The following is a 19320-nucleotide window of genomic DNA, read 5'->3' on the forward strand; positions in this document are numbered from 1 at the left end:
CTTCTTCAAGATTGGGAAACATAACCAACCTACCTAGTACATAGAAATAAACACAGAAAGTTAGGCAAAATGAGGAGACAGAGGAATATGTTCCAAATGAAGGAACAAGACAAAACCTCAGAAGAAGAACTAATGAAGTAGAGATAAGCAATCGACCCAATAAAGAGTTCAAGGTAGTGATCATAAAGAGGCTCAATGAACTCGGGAGAAGAATGGATGAATACAGTGAAAGTTTTAACAGAGTTAGAAAATATAGAGAAGAACCAAACAAAGCTAAAGAATACAATAAATGAAATAAAAAATACACTAGAAGGAATCAACATTTGGTAGATGATACAGAGGAATGGATCAGTGATCTGGAAGACAGAGTAGTGGAAAATCACCCAAGCTGAATAGAAAAAAGAAAAAAGGATTCCACAAAATTAAGATCATTTAAGAAACCTCTGGAAAAACATCATACATACTAACATTTACATTGTAGAGGTCCCAAAAGGAGAAGAGAGAAAAACAGGGGCAGAGAACTTACTTGAAGTAATAGTAGCTGAAAACTACCCTAACATAGGAAAGGAAACAGATGAATAAGTACAGGACGAACAGAGATACCAAAAGAGGCTCACACTAAGACAGTGTAATTAAAATGGAAAAAATTAAACCTAAAGAGAGAATCTTAAAAGTAGCAAGAGAAGAGAAATTAGCTGTGTATTCCCATAGGACTCTAAGCTGACTTTCCAGCAGGAAATTCCAGGCCAGAAGAGAATGGTACGATATATTTAAGGTGATGAAAGGAAAAAAACCCTACAACCAAGAATACTCCACTTGGTAAAACAATCATTCATATTTGAGCGAGAGATAAAGAGTTTTATAGACGAGCAAAGGCTAAGAGTTCTGCACCACTAAATATGCTTTACAAGAATTGTTAAAGGGACATCTGTAAGCAGAAAGGAAAAGACCACAATGAGAAAAAAGAAAATTAGGAGAGGAAAAATCTCATTGGTAAAGGTAATATATCAAGCATTCATAAAACTTGTAGGAAGATTACAAGACAAAAGTAGTAAAATCATCTATAATCACAATAAGTAGTAAAGGGATATGCAAAGCAATATGATGTCAAAAACATTAAAATGCAGTTTTGCTAAAATGTGTTCAAACTTAAGAGATCATCAACTTAAAATAATGACTAAATATACAGGTTATTATATATGAACCTCATGGTAACCACAAACCAAAAACCTATAATAAGTACACACACAAAAAAGAGAGAGAGACCTTCAATATGGCAGAAGAGTAAGACGTGGAGATCAACTTCCTCCCCACAAATACATCAGAAATACATCTGTGGAACAACTCCGACAGACCAGCTACTGAACGCTGGCAGAAGACCTCAGACCTCCCAAAAGGCAAGAAAATCCCCAAGTACCTGGGTAGTGCAAAAGAAAAAAGAGAAAACAGAGACAAAAGAATAGGGATGGGACCTGCACCTCAGGGAGGGAGCTGTGAAGGAGGAAAAGTTTCCATACACTAGGAAGCACCTTTGCGGGCGGAGATTGCGGGTGGTGGAGGGGGGAAGCTTCAGAGCCACGGAGGAGAGCACAGCAACAGGGGTGCGGAGGGCAAAGTGGAGAGATTCCCGCACAGAGGATCGGTGCTGACCAGCACTCACCAGCCCGAGAGGTTTGTCTGCTCACCTGCCGGGGCGGGCGGGGGCTGGGAGCTGAGGCTTGGGCTTTGGAGGTCGGATCCCAGGGAGAGGACTGGGGTCTGTGTGAACACAGCCTGAAAGGATTAGCGCACCACAGCTAGCTGGGAGGGAGTCCAGGAAAAAGTATGGAACTGCCTAAGAGGCAAGGGACTTTTTCTTCCCTCTGTGTTTCCTGGTGTGTGAAGAGAGGGGATTAAGAGCGCCGCCTAAATGAGCTCCAGAGACGGGCACGAGCTGCGGCTATCAGCGCGGACCCCAGAGACGGGCATGAGACGCTAAGGCTGCTGCTGCAGCCACCAAGAAGCCTGTGTGCAAGCACAGGTCACTATCCACACCCCCCTCCCAGGAGCCCGTGCAGCCCACCACTACCAGGGTCCCGTGATCCAGGGACAACTTCCCCAGGAGAACACACGGCACACCTCGGGCTGGTGCAACGTCACACCGGCCTCTGCCGCCACAGGCTCGCCCCGCATTCCATACCCTTCCCTCCCCCTGGCCTGAGTGAGCCAGAGCCCCCGAATCAGCTGCTCCTTAAACCCCGTCCTGTCTGAGCGAAAAACAGACGCCCTCAGGTGACCTACACACAGAGGCGGGTCCAAATCCACAGCTGAACCCCGGGAGCTGTGCAAACAAAGAAGAGAAAGGGAAATCTCTCCCAGCAGCCTCAGGAGCAGCGGATTAAATCTCCACAATCAACTTGATGTACCCTGCATCTGTGGAATACCTGAATAGACAACGAATCATCCCAAATTGAGGAGGTGGGCTTTGGGAGCATCAATATATATATATTTTTCCTTTTCCTCTTTTTGTAAGTGTGTATGTGTATGCTTCTGTTTGTGATTTTGTCTGTATAGCTTTGCTTTTACCATTTGTCCATTTGTCTGTCCGCTTTTGTTGTTTTTTCTTTAGTATAGTTTTTAGCACTTGTTATCATTGGTGGACTTGTTTTTTGGTTTGGTTGCTCTCCTCTTTTTTCCTTCTTTTTTTTATTACTTAAAATTTTAAAAAAATTTTTAATAATTATTTTTTATTTTAATAACGTTATTTTATTTTATTTTATTTTATTATTTATTCTTTCTTTCTTTTATTCTCCCTTTTCTTCTGAGCCAAGTGGCTGACAGGGTCTTGGTGTCCTGGCCAGGCATCAGGCCTGTGCCTCTGAAGTGGGAGAGCCGAGTTCAGGACATTGGTCCACCAGAGACCTCCTGGCTCCACATAACATCAAATGGCGAAAATCTCCCAGAGATCTCCATCTCAATGCCAAAACCCAGTTCCACTCAACGACCAGCAAGCTACAGTGCTGGACACCCTATGCAAAATAACTAGCAAGACAGGAACACAACCCCACCCATTAGCAGAGAGGCTGCCTAAAATCATAATAAGGTCACAGACACCCCCAAAACACACCACCAGAGGCAGACCTACCCACCAGAAAGACAAGATCCAGCCTCATCCACCAGAACACGGGCACCAGTCCCTTCCACCAGGAAGCCGACACAACCCACTGAAACAACCTTACCCACTGGGGGCAGACACCAAAAACAACAGGAACTACGAACCTGCAGCCTGCGAAAAGGAGACCCCAAACACAGTAAGTTAAGCAAAATGAGAAGACAGAGAAACACACAGCAGATGATGGAGCAATGTAAAAACCCACCAGACCAAACAAATGAAGAGGAAATAGGCAGTCTACCTGTAAAAGAATTCAGAAAAATGATAGTAAAGATGACCCAAAATCTTAGAAATAGAATAGAGAAAATACAAGAAACATTTAACAAGGACCTAGAAGAACTAAAGAGCAAACAAACTGATGAACAACACAATAAATGAAATTAAAAGTTCTCTACAAGGAGTCAATAGCAGAATAACTGAGGCAGAAGAACGGATAAGTGACCTGTAAGATAAAATAGTGGAAATAACTACTGCAGAGCAGAATAAAGAAAAAAGAATGAAAAGATTTGAGGACAGACTCAGAGACCTCTGGGACAACATTAAATGCACCAACATTCGAATTATAGGGGTCCCAGAAGAAGAAGAGAAAAAGAAAGGGACTGAGAAAATATTTGAAGAGATTATAGTTGAAAATTTCCCTAATATGGGAAAGGAAATAGTTAATCAAGTCCAGGAAGCACAGAGAGTTCCATACAGGATAAAACCAAGGAGAAACATGCCAAGACACATATTAATCAAACGGTCAGAAATTAAATACAAAGAAAAAAAATTAAAAGCAGCAAGGGAAAAACAACAACATACAAGGGAATCCCCATAAGGTTAACAGCTGATCTTTCAGCAGAAACTCTGCAAGCCAGAAGGGAGTGACAGGACATATTTAAAGTGATGAAAGGGAAAAACCTACAACCAAGATTACTCTACCCAGCAAGGATCTCATTCAGATTCTATGGAGAAATTAAAACCTTTACGGACAAGCAAAAGCTAAGAGAATCCAACACCACCAAACAAGCTTTACAACAAATGCTAAAGAAACTTCTCTAGGGAGGAAACACAAGAGAAGGAAAAGACCTACAATAACAAACCCAAAACAATTAAGAAAATGGTAAGAGGAACATACATATCAATAATTACCTTAAATGTAAATGGATTAAATGTTCCAATGAAAAGATACAGACTGGCTGAATGGATACAAAAACAAGACCCATATATATGCTGTCTACAAGAGACCCACTTCAGACCTAGGGACACATAGAAACAGAAAGTGAGGGGATGGAAAAAGATATTCCATGCATATGGAAATCAAAAGAAAGCTGGAGTAGCAATACTCATATCAGACAAAATATACTTTAAAATAAAGACTATTACAAGAGACAAAGAAGGAGACTACATAATGATCAAGGGATCAATCCAAGAAGAAGATATAACAATAGTAAATATTTATGCTCACAACATAGGAGCACCTAAATACATAAGGCAAATGGTAACAGTCATAAAAGGAGAAATCAACAGTAGCACAATCATAGTAGGGGACTTTAACACCCCACTTTTACCAATGGACAGATCATCCAAAATGAAAGTAAATAAGGAAACACAAGCTTTAAATGATACATTAAACAAGATGGACTTAATTGACATTTATAGGACATTCCATCCCAAAACAACAGAATACACATTCTTCTCAAGTGTTCATGGAACATTCTCCAGGATAGATCATATCTTGGGTCACAAATCAAGCCTTGGTAAATTTAAGAAAATTGAAATCGTATCAAGTATCTTTTCCGACAACAACGCTATGAGAGTAAATATCAATTACAGGAAAAAATCTGTAAAAAATACAAACACATGGAGGCTAAACAATACACTACTTAATAACCAGGAAATCACTGAAGAAATCAAAGAGGAAATAAAAAAATACCTAGAAACAAATGACAATGAAAACACAGTGACCCAAAAGCTTTGGGATGCAGCAAAAACAGTTCTAAGAGGGAAGTTTATAGCAACACAACCCTACCTTAAGAAACAAGAAACATCTCAAATAAACAACCTAACCTTACGCCTAAAGCAATTAGAGAAAGAAGAACAAGAAAACCCCAAAGTTAGCAGACGGAAAGAAATCATAAAGATCAGATGAGAAATAAATGAAAAAGAAATGAAGGAAACAATGACAAAAATCAATAAAACCAAAATCTGGCTCTTTGAGAAGATAAACAAAATTGCTAAACCAGTAGCCAGACTCATCACGAAGAAAAGGGAGAAGACTCAAATCAATAGAATTAGAAATGAAAAAGAAGTAACAACTGACACTGCAGAAATACAAAGGATCATGTGAGATTACTACAAGCAACTCTATGCCAACAAAATGGACAACCTGGAAGAAATGGACACATACCTAGAAAAGCACAACCCTCCGAGACTGAACCAGGAAGAAATAGAAAATATAAGCAGACCAATCACAAGCACTGAAATTGAAACTGTGATTAAAAATCTTCCAACAAACAAAGCCCAGGACCAGATGGCTTCACAGGTGAATTCTATCAAACATTTAGAGAAGAGCTAACACCTATCCTTCTCAAACTCTTCCAAAATATAGCAGAGGGAGGAACACTCCCAAACTCATTCTACGAGGCCACCATCACCCTGATACCAAAACCAGACAAAGATGTCACAAGGAAAGATAACTACAGGCCAATATCACTGATGAACATAGATGCAAAAATCCTCAACAAAATACTAGCAAACAGAATCCAAGAGCACATTAAAAGGATCATACACCATGATCAAGTGGGGTTTATCCCAGGAATGCAAAGTCTTCAATATATGCAAATCAATCAATGTGATACATCATATTGACAAACTGAACAATAAAAACCATATGATCATCTCAATAGATGCAGAAAAAAGCTTTTGACAAAATTCAACACCCATTTATGATAAAATCCCTCCAGAAAGTTGGCATAGAGGGAAATTACCACAACATAATACAGCCCATATGTGACAAACCCACAGCCAACATCATCCTCAGTGATGAAAAACTGAAACCATTTCCACTAAGATCAGGAAGAAGACAAGGTTGCCCACTCTCACCACTATTATTCAACATTGTTTTGGAATTTTTAGCCACAGCAATCAGAGAAGAAAAAGAAATAAAAGGAATCCAAATCAGAAAAGAAGAAGTAAAACTGTCACTGTTTGCAGATGACATGATACTATACATAGAGAATCCTAAAGATGCTACCAGAAAACTACTAGAGCTAATCAATGAATTGGGTAAAGTAGCAGGATACAAAATTAATGCACAGAAATCTCTTGCATTCCTATACACTAATGATGAAAAATCTGAAAGTGTAAATAAGGAAACACTGCCATTACCATTGCAACAAAAAGAATAAAATACCTAGGAATAAACCTACCTAAGGAGACAAAAGACCTGTATGCAGAAAACTATAAGAAACTTATGAAAGAAATTAAAGATCATACAACAGATGGAGAGATATACCAAGTTCTTGGATTGGAAGAATCCACATTGTGAAAATGACTATACTACCTAAAGCAATCTACACATTCAATGCAATCCCTATCAAACTACCAATGACATTTTTTACAGAACTAGAACAAAAAATTTCTCAATTTGTATGGAAACACAAAAGACCCCGAATAGCCAAAGCAATCTTGAAAAAGAAAAATGGAGCTCAAGGAATCAGGCTCCCTGACTTCAGTCTATACTACAAAGCTACAGGAATCAAGACAGTATGGTACTGGCACAAAAACAGAAATATAGATCAATGGAACAGGATAGGAAGCCCAGAGAGAAAACCACACACATATGGTCACCTTATTTCTGATAAAGGAGGGAAGAATATACAATGGAGAAAAGACAGCCTCTTCAATAAGTGGTGCTGGGAAAAGTGGACAGCTACATGTAAAAGGATGAAATTAGAACACTCCCTAACACCATACACAGAAATAAACTCAAAATGGATTAAAGAGCTAAACGTAAGGCCAGACACTATAAAACTCTTAGAGGAAAACGTAGGCAGAACACTCTATGACATAAATCACAGCAAGATGCTTTTTGACCCACCTCTTAGAGAAATGGAAATAAAAACAAAAATAAACAAATGGGACCTAATGAAACTCAAAACCTTTTGCACAGCAATGGAAACCATAAACAAGATGAAAAGACAACCCTCAGAATGGGAGAAAGTATTTGCAAATGAAGCAGCTGACAAAGGATTAATCTCCAAAATTTACAAGCAGCTCATGCAGCTCAATATCAAAAAAAACAAACAACCCAATCCAAAAATAAGCAAAAGACCTAAAGAGACGTTTCTCCCAAGAAGATATACACATTGCCAACAAACACATGAAAGAATGCTCAATATTATTAATCCTTAGAGAAATACAAATCAAAACTACAATGAGATATCACCTCACACCAGTCAGAATGGCCATCATCAAAAAAATCTACAAACAATAAATGCTGGAGAGGGTGTGGAGAAAAGGGAATCCTCCTGCACTGTTGGTGGGAATGTAAATTGATACAGCCACTATGGAGAACAGTATGGAGGTTCCTTAAAAAACTAAAAATAGAACTACCATATGACCCAGCAATTCCACTACTGGGCATATACCCGGATAAAACCATAATTCAAAAAGAGTCGGGCTTCCCTGGTGGCGCAGTGGTTGAGAATCTGCCTGCCAATGCAGGGGACACAGGTTCGAGCCCTGGTCTGGGAAGATCCCACATGCCGTGGAGCAACTGGGCCCGTGAGCCACAATTACTGAGCCTGCATGTCTGGAGCCTGTGCTCCGCAACAAGAGAGGCCGTGATAGTGAGAGGCCCGCGCACCGCGATGAAGAGTGGCCCCCGCTTGCCACAACTAGAGAAAGCCCTCGCACAGAAACGAAGACCCAACACAGCCATAAATAAATAAATAAACAAATACTTTAAAAAAAAAAAACTCAACTATAAGTAAACAAACAAACCCATTTAAAAAAAAAAAAAAAAATAAAGAGTCATATACCACAATGTTCATTGCAGCTCTATTTACAATAACCAGAACATGGAAGCAACCTAAGTGTCCATCGACAGATGAATGGATAAAGAAGATGTGGCACATATATACAATGGAATATTACTCAGGCATAAAAAGAAACAAAACTGAGTAATTTGCAGTGAGGTGGATGGACCTAGAGTCTCTCATACAGAGTGAAGTAAGTCAGAAAGAGGAAAACAAATACTGTATGCTAACACATATATATGGAATCTAAAAAAAAAAAAAAACAAAGTTCATGAAGAACCTAGGGGCAAGACGGGAATAAAGACACAGACGTACTAGAGAATGGACTTGAGGACACGGGGAAGGGGAAGGGGAAGCTGGGAGAAAGTGAGAGTGTCATGGACATATATACACTACCAAATGTAAAACAAATAGCTAGTGGGAAGCAGCTGCAAAGCACAGGGAGATGAGCTCAGTGCTTTGTGACCACCTAGAGAGGTGGTATAGGGAGGGTGGGAGAGAGGCAGAACAAAGAGGGAAGAGATATGGGAATATATGTATATGTATAGCTGATTCACTTTGTTATAAAGCAGAAACTAACACACCTTTGTAAAGCAATTATACTCCAATAAAGATGTTAAAAAAAAAAAAAGAATATTGTTATCTGTAGGGTACTGGAGGGAAAAAGGACAGATGTTATACTTTTCTGAATACACTATTATAGTTCCAGAAGAAAAAAAAAAAAGAGAAAGAAATCCAAATAACACTAAGGATAACCATCAAATCACACAGGAAGAGAGCAAAAAAAAAAAAAAAAAAAAAAAAAAGAGAACAAAAAAGAACTAGAAAAATAACCAGGAAGCAGTTAATAGATAGGCATATACTTATGGCAATAAGTACATACTTACTGATAATCACTCTAAATGCTCCAATCAAAAGACAAAGAGTAGCTAAATGGATTTTAAAAATCATATATATGCTGCCTAGAAGACACTCCAGATGTAAGGAGACACAGATTGAAAGTGAGGGGATGAAAAAAGGCATTCTATTCATGTAGAAATGAAAAGAAAGCCAGGGTAGCAATACGTATAAAATTGACTTGAAAACAAAGACTGTAACAAGAGTCAAAGAAAAATAGTACATAATGATAAATGGATTGATCCAGCAAGAAAAGAGAACAATTACAAATATATGCACCCAACACAGGAGCATCTAAACACATAAATATTAACTATCACAAAGGGAAAAATTGACAGTAACACAGTAATAATAGGCAACATTAACACCCCACTAAAATCAATGGACAGATTATCCAGACAGGAAATCAATAAGGAAACACTGGCCTTATGACACATTAGACCAGGTGGACTTAATATTTTATCCAAAAGCAGTAGAATACACATTCTTTTAAAGTGCTCATGGAACATTCTCCATGATAGATCACATGCTAGGACACAAAACAAGTCTCAGTGACTTTATGAAAAATTGAAAGCATTTGCAACATCTTTTCCAATTATAATGCTATGAAACTAGAAATCAACTGCAAGAAAAAAACTGCAAAAAAACCAAATATATAGAAGCCAAACAATATACTACTAAACAACCAATGGGTCACTGAAGAAATCAAAGAAGTTTAAAAATATCTGGGGACAAATGAAAATGAAAAAACAATGATTCAAAATCTATGGGATACAGCAAAAGTAGTTCTAAGAGGGAATTTTATTACAATACAAGCCTCCTCAGGAAACAAGAAAAACTCAAATAAACAACCTAAATTTACATCTAAAAGAACTAGAAAAATGAATAATGAAAAAAACCCAAAGTTAGTAGAAGGAAAGAAAACATAAAGGACAGAGCAGAAGTAAATGATAGAGACTTTAAAAAATTAATTAAACTAAGAGCAGGTTCTTTGAAAAGATAAACAAAATTGATAAACCTTTAGCCACACTCATCAAGGCAAAGAGTGGGTAAAATTGGAAATGAAAGAGAAGTTACAACTGACACCACAAAAACACAAAATATCATAAGATATTACTATGAACAAGTATATGAAAATAAAATAGATGAATTCCTAGAAAAGCAGAAGAAATAGACATCTTCCTAGAAAAGTACAATCTCCCAAGTTTGAAACAGGAAGATATAGAAAGTATATACATATTATTACCAGTAATGAAATTGAACCAGTAATTTAAAAAATTCCCAAGAAATCTGATTCCAAGACCAAACATCTTCATAGATGAATTCTACCAAACATTTAAATAAGAGGTAACACCTATCCTTCTCAAAGTATTCCAAAATATTGAAGAGAAAATAATGCTTCCCAACTCATTCTACGAGGCCAGCATCACCTTGATATCAAAACTAGACAAAGATACCACACAAAAAAAGAAAATTACAGGCCAAAATTACTGATGAACATAGTTATAAAAATCCTCAACAAAATATTAGCAAACCAATTTCAACAATACACTAAAAGGATCGTTCACACTGATCAAGTGGAATTTATCTCAGGGATGAAAAGATGGTTCAATATCAACAAATCAATCAATGTGATACATGTTAATAAATTGAATAAAAATCGTATGATTATCTCAATAGATGCAGAAAAAGCTTTTGACAAAATTCAAACACTCATTTATGAAAACTATCAACAAAGTAGGTATAGCAGGAACATATCTTAACATAATAAAGGCTGTATATGAAAACTACAGTCAACATCATATTTAATGGTGAAAAACTAAAAGCTTTTCCTCTAAAATTAGGAACAAGACAAGGATGCCCACTCTCACCACTTTTATTCAACATAGTATGGAAGTCCTAGCCACAGCAATCAATCATGAAATAAAAGGAATCCAAAATGGAAAGGAAGAAGTAAAACTGTCACTCTTTGCAGATGACATGATACTACATATAGAAAATCCTAAAGATGCTACCAAAAAACTATTAGAACTAAGAAATGAATTCAGTAAAGTTGCAGGATACAAAATTAATCTATGGAAATCTGTTGCATTTTGAACACTAACAATGAACTATCAGGAAGAGAAATTAAGGAAACAATCCCATTTACAATTGCATCAAAAAGAATAAACTACCTAGGAATAAATCTAACCTAGGAGGTAAAAGACTTGTACTTGGAAAACTATAAGACACTGATGAAAGAAACTGAAGATGACCCAAACAGATAGAAAGACATATTGTGTCCATGGATTGCAAGAATGAATATTGTTAAAATGACTATATTACCCAAGCCAATCCAAAGGTTCAGTGCAATCCCTATCAAAATACCGATGGCAGTTTTTACATAACTAGAGCAAATAATTATAAAATTTGTATGGAAACACACAAGACCCTGAAAAACCAAAACAATCTTGAAAAAAGAACAAAGCTGGAGGTATCATGCTTCCTGATTTCAAACTCTAATACAAAGCTATAGTAATCAAAACAGTATGGTACTGGCACAAAAACAGACATATAAATCAATGCACCAGAATCAAACCCACACTTATATGGGCTTAATCTATGACAAAAGAGGCAAGGATATATAATGGGGAAAAGGCAGCCTCTTCAATAAATGGTGTTGGAAAAACTGGACATTTACTTACAAAAGAATCAAACTGAACTACTTTCTCACATCACATACAAAAATAAATCCAAAATGGATTAAAGAGTTAAATGTAAGACCTGAAACCATAAAACTTCTAGAAGAAAATGTACGTTCTTTGACATTGGTCTTAGCAGTATTTTTTTGCCATATATCTCCTCAGGCAAGGGAAACAAAAGCAAAAATAAACAAATGGGACCCAATAAAACTAAAAGGTTTTGCACAGTGAAAGAAACTATCAGGAAAACAAAAAGGCAGCCTCCTGAATCAGGGAAGATATTTGTAAATGATATATCTGATAAGGGGTAATATACAAAACATACAAAGAACTCATACAACTCGACATCGAAAACCCAAACAACCCAATTAAACCAAGGACAGAGGACCTGAAAAGACATTTTTCCAAAGAAGACATACAGATAGCCAACAGACACATGAAAATATGCTCAGCATCACTAATCATCAGGGAAATTCAAGCCAAAACAACGAGATAACACCTCACACCTGTCAGAATGACTATCATCAAGAAGACAACAAATAACAAGTGTTGGAGAGGATGTGAAGAAAACAAAACACTCATGCACTGTTGGTGGGAATGTAAATTGGTGAAGCCACCATGGAAAACAATATGGAGGTTCATCAAAATATCTAAAATAGAACTGCCATATGATCCAGCAATTTCACTTCAGGGTATTTACCTGAAGAAAACAAAAATCTAATTCAAAAACATATAGGCATCCCAAAGTTCATTGCAGCATTACTTACAATAGTCAAGATATGGAAGCAACCTAATAGTCAAGATATGGAAGCAACCTCTCCATCAATAGGAGAATGGATAAGGAAAACTTAAAATATTTTCAGTATTAAAAGTATTTTAAATACTTAAAATATCATAAGTATATACATACATATATATACACACACATATATGTACACACACGTACATACACATATATACATACATACAGATACATACACACAATGAAATATTACTCAGCCATAAAAAACTTTCCATTTGGACAACATGTATGGACCTAGATTGTACTATACTAAGTGAAATGAGTCAGACAGAGAAAGTTAAGTAACAAATTATCTCACTTATATGTGGAATCTAAAAAGCAAAACAAACAAACAAACAAACCACAACACAAAGAGACTCAGATATGAAGGCAGAGTTGCCAGAAGGGAGGGAGCTCATTAGTGAGTGAAATATAAGGAATTTAGAGGTATAAATCTCCAGTTATATAATAAATAAGTCACAGGGATATAATATCCAGCATTAAAAATATGTTCAATAATACTGTAATAACTTTGTATTGGGATAATTATTAGACTTTCCATGGTGACCACTTCATAATGTGTGCAAACGTCAAATCATTATATAGTATACCTGAAACTAACATAATATTGTATGTCAACTGTATTTCAATTAAAAAATTAAGTTTTGGGCTATACAGTTAAAAAAGAGAGGCTAATGTAAATGAGTCTGGAAGAAGTAGGTTCATTTTGTTCATGTACGAAATGGGATGAATACTTCTCCACTTGTACCACAATCTCTCCTCAAGTCTCATTTCATAGCCCTCCTGGAGTCTGAAATTGGGTTGAAAGAAGGATACAGTAAAGAGGGGGAAAATGCACAAAAGCAGATGCCAGAAAAACATTTTGCCCACTTGACATTTTCGAGCGAACTTCATCCCTCTTGCATAATTTAGAACTGAAGCCCACGCCAGAGCTTCCATCTCTTACTTTCAGGCAGGTCCTATATGAAGGGAGGGCTACAGACAAAAGCCAACCTCTATCTATAAGCTCAGTGACAGAAAGAGTTGGGAGTTGCGAATTTCCTGTGACAGCTTTCATGGTAGGGCAGATATGAGGAGAATAGTAACAGCATGGGACCACATGGCATCTTAGATAGGTGTGCTCTTAGCCCCAGATCCTGGCTTTAAATTAATATGATTGAGTCACTTATGGCAGCAGTCCCCAACCTTTTTGGCACCAGGGACCAGTTTCATGGAAGACAGTTTTTCCACGGGCCAGCGTGGGGGTGTGGGTGTCAAGGGATGGTTCAGGCGGTAATGCGAGTGATGGGGAGCGATGGGGAGCGGCAGATGAAGCTTTGCTCGCTTGCCCGCTGCTCACCTCCTGCTGTGTGGCCGGGTTCGTAACAGGCTGCGGACCAGTACTGGTCCACGGCCCGGGGGTTGGGGACCCCTGACTTAGGCACTGTCCCCAGAATAACAATATGTAGCAACCTTTAAAAGAAATATTGTATGTGTAGGAGACCAGGAAAACCAGATCTAAATTTGACAATAAGGGAAGAGATGTATTAACACCAAGTCTATGACACTGTTCACAAAATTCCACATAAAGCCAGTTTCCATACAATGTTTTTTTTGTTCTTTACAAATGGCTCCAGCTGTCTCTGTGAGGGTGAGCAACAGTTTATGTGAGCAACACAGATATTTTATAAATGTGCATGAGCTTCAAAAGATGTTCAGCCTCCAAGAGGCATTAGTAAAAATTTTTATGCCAATTTAAATAATAGGGAAATAATTAGTAACTTAATATTTTAAAGACTAAATTATACGAAAAAGAAATTAAATTATATATATTATAAAATTTGTGGTGTTTCCATAAAACTGAAACTTTTCTAAGCCTACTTATTTTCTGTCTTGCACACACATAGACACCATGCACACATACTTCCTTTTTCATCTTGAGTTTTCTTCTGAATAAGCAGACTTCACAGGCCTGGTCTTGATGCCAAAATGAACCCTTTTCTTTCGCTGATTGAGATCTGGCTCAACAGCCAATGTTTCCCGCTGGGTCCTTACAGAGGGTGCATTCATATTTTATCCTAATTTATTCATTATCAAACATCAAACCTTTGGAAGATAAAACAAAGACCTACTGAACAATGCAGGGAGAACACACTGGTTTGTTTTCATCTTCACTCTCAGATGAAAGAACTCTTCAGTAGCACTGCCCACCCTACCAATACATCATGCAGGTAATTGGGGGGAGGGGGCGGGGAGAATGACAGCCTGGGCCAAATCGACCTTCTGCATCCACTGGTGCACACAATAACCTCCAACATCAAAAGTATCTAATGAGAACTTGAGAATCCACGGCATTATATTAGATGACCCAATCTCGTAATTTAGTATCAAAAGTCCCCAAGCTTTTCCGAACGTTTACAAGTTACATAGCAAGATCTCTACACATGCAAAACAAAAGACCTCAGTCATACTTTCCTTCTCAGAGGAAAGCTTTAATGACAGCTCTGGACAAGCACCAGATTTTCAATATCAAAGACCCCAGTTTCTGTGTTAGTTTGGTTGCTTCAAGATTGCATGATAATGGGTAAGTCACATATTTATTACTTATAAAAAGAGATTCTTACCTTCCTTAAGGGTGTTTGAGTAGATGAAACCATAATGTGGAAGTTGTTTCATAAAATGTGAAGTATCGTACAAAAGCTCAGCAAATCTATTATTATTATGACTAAATGATATAATTTATATTTGCTTGATATAATTTATATATCTGATATAATTGCTTGTACTCATCCGATAAAGCAGCAAAGACAGCAACATCCTCCATCTTGATTAACCTCATGTAGTAATGGTTGCAAATTTGTGATTTGACAGTACCATAGGAGCCCAAATATGGAGAATTTCTGCCCACTTAAAATTCTAATAAATATTCTTTTGTTTAAAACATCAAATTATGTCAAAGGTGTCATAGCAACATGAAGAAAGGATAAATAAATGAACATTGTCTTCTCTTGTGACTGACATGGATAAGAATCAGGAGACAACAGTTACAAAAATGCATGGCTATGCTGAGTGAGAAAGGAAGTAAATTCACAACCACCACGGGCTGAAACCAGATGAATCTTTAGAATCCTGGTTGGGTTGAGATTTTCCATGGTGTCTTAACCAGTGATGACACCATTTTAGGTTAATGTTGCTCTTCTAGTCTAATCAGCCAACTCTGGACATATCACGGTGGCACTTGAAACTAGTCTGTGTCATATTTTTGGCTTTCTTGATCATTTGCAGTCTGAAAATGATTCACAGTTTATTGCAAAAGCTGTTCAACAAGGTACTGACAGTCAAGTTATTCAGTGGATTTCCCATTCTCACTACCACCCACAGGCATCTGGTATTTTTGAGTGTTGGAACAGCGTCTTTCAAAATCAACCCCCAAAGATTTCTGACTCTACCTCCCTGATTGCCTACTGGCCCTCAAATGGCATAAAGCAGTTTGGTCACTTAGTGTGGGTGACCCCAGCAAGGGATCATCTCCTTCTGGCCACTTCCTGGGTAATGATCAGACCAAAAAGAGTAGAGGGTTACATATACATTAATTTGGAAAATTCAAATTAATGTATTCTGCCAGGACCATTTCCGGACATGACGTTCCTTTCTTTCTAGTAATGGCAAGTTCAGGCCATCCTGGCTGGTACATTCTCCAAATGACAGCCTGGCCAAAGGGGGATCCAAGGAATTCAAACTTGATCCTGATTCAGCTATCTGGATTTTTTTGTTGGACTGACATGATCTTAGACCATAAGCGTAATGGCCACTTGGATAAGTACACTGCTCACCAAGGGGCTACATGTGCCAACGTGGGTTATAATGGGTCTCTGTATGTTCCAGAAAAATACGCTTTCCCATCTTGTACCCATCCCTTCTTGATAAAAGTTCTGGGCGTGGATAGGGGATATTTGCGTAAAAATTAAAGTTATAGCAATTAAAATGGGACACTCTAGTTTTGTGGTGGTAGAGGGATAACAACCACCTTCACACCAAGGGAGGGGAAACGTTAGACCTTAGGAGTGATAGGGGTGGTGAGGATATATTAAAAAATTCAGATAAAAAGACCTACAGTAAAATCTTGAGCCAGGACAATGCTTGGGAAATCCTAAAATGCTGATTAAAAAGTGAGCTGACTCAAAGAACACTCTGGAGCACCCTGGATATGTAAGATGATCATATTGGACACTGAGACACTTGTTTGATCCTGGGTCATGGCATCGGGTTGGAGCTACTGATGGTGACTACAGTGGGTTTACATATGGGGCGCATACTCTGCTAAGCACTTTAAGGAGTCAATTCAAACTACAGAAAAGTTAATTAGGGAAGAGGTTTCTTAACATACACACACATCTTTGCTCTTGTGTTTACTTCTTTCAGCCCTCTAAGATTAATTTATTTCTAATAGATTTAACTCTAATAAGGCATCAATTTAATATTTGTTTAGGGATGGAAATTTAAGTTGATTTTTATCACTTTACTTTTTAAAAAATGTGAACAAAGGAAGGTGATGATTCTTTGGCCTTCAGGAAGAAGGCAGAATTCTAGACAATTGAAGAAGGATTCACTACAGTAAGCTCATAAAAAGGCATGAATATAAATCTTATTTTTCTTCCATGTATTATAAATTTAGAACAGTATACATGCTTATATATACACACATATGTATCTATATCTCACACACAAATATGCATATATATGTAATATCATACCTATATACTTTAAATGATATTGACTGAAATGTTGATATATTTTTCTTCTAAATATTTTAGACAAAAATGATTAATTATAGCTTTTAAACTTTATTCTCATGCTTAAGATGAATTAGAATTTTAATGATATATATTTAAAATATGTCACATTAGAAAAATATAGCCATGTAATTGTTCTCAAAGAAGACCAGGAAAGTGCTAAAAACAATGGATTTTAAATTGTTTCCATGTTAAAAATCAATTTGGGAACAGCTGTTTCAGAGTACAGAACTCAGGATCTTTGTGACCTTTTTGGTCTTCATCTTATTTCATGGATTAAACTGTACATAATTTATTTATCCGAAAACATGACAGTAACCTCATCTTGTCTCAAAGACATAATGTAACATCAGTTCTTTTATTTCCTTCTCTCTCCCTCTCTCTTTTCTTTCGAGTAGCAAAGCTCTTCCGAAGCCATTGAGAGAGAGGTTTTTTCTTACAAAATCACAAAATATTTTTGGAATAATAATTCCATACTTACTAAATATCAATATACCAATCACTAAAAAGGCCAAGAGATTAATTTTCAAAGAGTTACAGGGGAAATACCTTGAGAATTTTATAGGATTTTACTTCTTTCTTTTTCTTGGGATCATAAGTTAATTCTTAGTCTGTTGCTTTTCAATTAAAACGTATTTCTAGACTTAATTTTTAAGCTTTTTAAAAAAGAAGTTGGACAGGCACAGAACTTATTTCAGTAGTTATAAAATGCTATAAATACAAACATATAAACTAGGAGTAAATGGTATATGTACAAAATTAAGAAAATCTGAAAACAAAATTTACTGAGATTGAGGGTGGACAGTACACAATTGAGAGCACCTAAAAGAAAATCTGCCGTCTGTACCACAGACTTCCAGCTTTAATGTTATTTTATTCCCTGAAAAAATACTTTTAATAAGAATAAACTTTCAGATGGAATAGGTTCCCATATATTCTAAATAAAGACGTGTATTTGTGAATACACTAGGTCTTATTTTAAATGATTTATAAAAACTTATGCCACAAATCTTCTGCCCATTGAAGGTGAAGTGCTTTTAACATACTCACATTATATCACCACTATTCCTTTGGGAAAAAAGTTTTAATTTTGCCAGAAATATCCACAACATTTAAACATTTACAATACAAAGAACAAGCTGGACCCTATATCTGATGAACAACTTCTATAGAGTTTTAAGTTATTACTCAATTTTCAGGTACCCATTCAGATCACATTTCCATTACTTTCTGTTACGGTTGAAATTAATGAACGATTCTATGCAAAGGAAGTCTTTCTGAAGAACTCTGAGGTTTTCAAGTCTCTCTCCTCTTTCTCCATTTAGGGTCCTTTCTTCTGAAAATTAATGAAGCAAATACATTTAGGAGAAAAGATTAAATTTTTTATGGTTAAAACTTTCATTTGAGAATCCAGTGTTTAGTTCTCTTTCTAAAAAATTTCATATAGAGAATCAGAGCTTCTCAGTTGAATTACAGGACACTTCCACACAACAAAATAAAGACTGGGTGCAATAAAAGTGTAATAGTCTAATACCTGCCATAATGCCTTTTAAGAAGGAAAATTCCAGTGACAAAAACAAAATTCCAAGACCCAGCAGTACAGAGTACCTATTCTAGGTGTATAGAGGAGTCTTTATTTTTACTTGAGTTATCTTAGTTTGCCTGCACGGTGATCATCTATATTTTTCTGTATACATGGATACCATCATGGCATTATGAAAATGTTAGACTATACATTTATTTTGTCTTACAGTTTTTTTTAACTAACAAAAATAGATTTGAGAATTTAATCCTATGAGTTGTATGCAAATTCCTTTTTTTGAATTTGAAAAATAATACTGGTGCATGAAAATAATTCCAACACGGGAAAATTTTAAAATTAAAAACAAACAATTCTCTTTTGCTCTTTATCAATTCCCAGCATAATTTTCCACTGTAAACTTCTATTAAGAATTATGAGATATGCTTTCAGATATTTTAATTTGTATACAAATAA

General features: G+C 36.6%; 1 long non-coding RNA gene across 1 annotated transcript in view; it reads right to left on the reverse strand.

Moving 5' to 3' along the window:
* Positions 1-8792: 8792 nt before the first annotated feature.
* The window catches only part of LOC309658886, an 82545-nt gene continuing 72017 nt past the window's right edge, over positions 8793-19320 (reverse strand). Inside the window, exon 2 of the long non-coding RNA XR_014262440.1 lies at positions 8793-9889. This is a non-coding gene — a long non-coding RNA (uncharacterized lncRNA). The remainder of the gene's footprint in view (positions 9890-19320) is intronic.

This window comes from Balaenoptera physalus (assembly GCF_965194825.1).
Source record: "Balaenoptera physalus genome assembly, chromosome: 3".
Classification (NCBI taxonomy): Eukaryota; Metazoa; Chordata; class Mammalia; order Artiodactyla; family Balaenopteridae; genus Balaenoptera; species Balaenoptera physalus.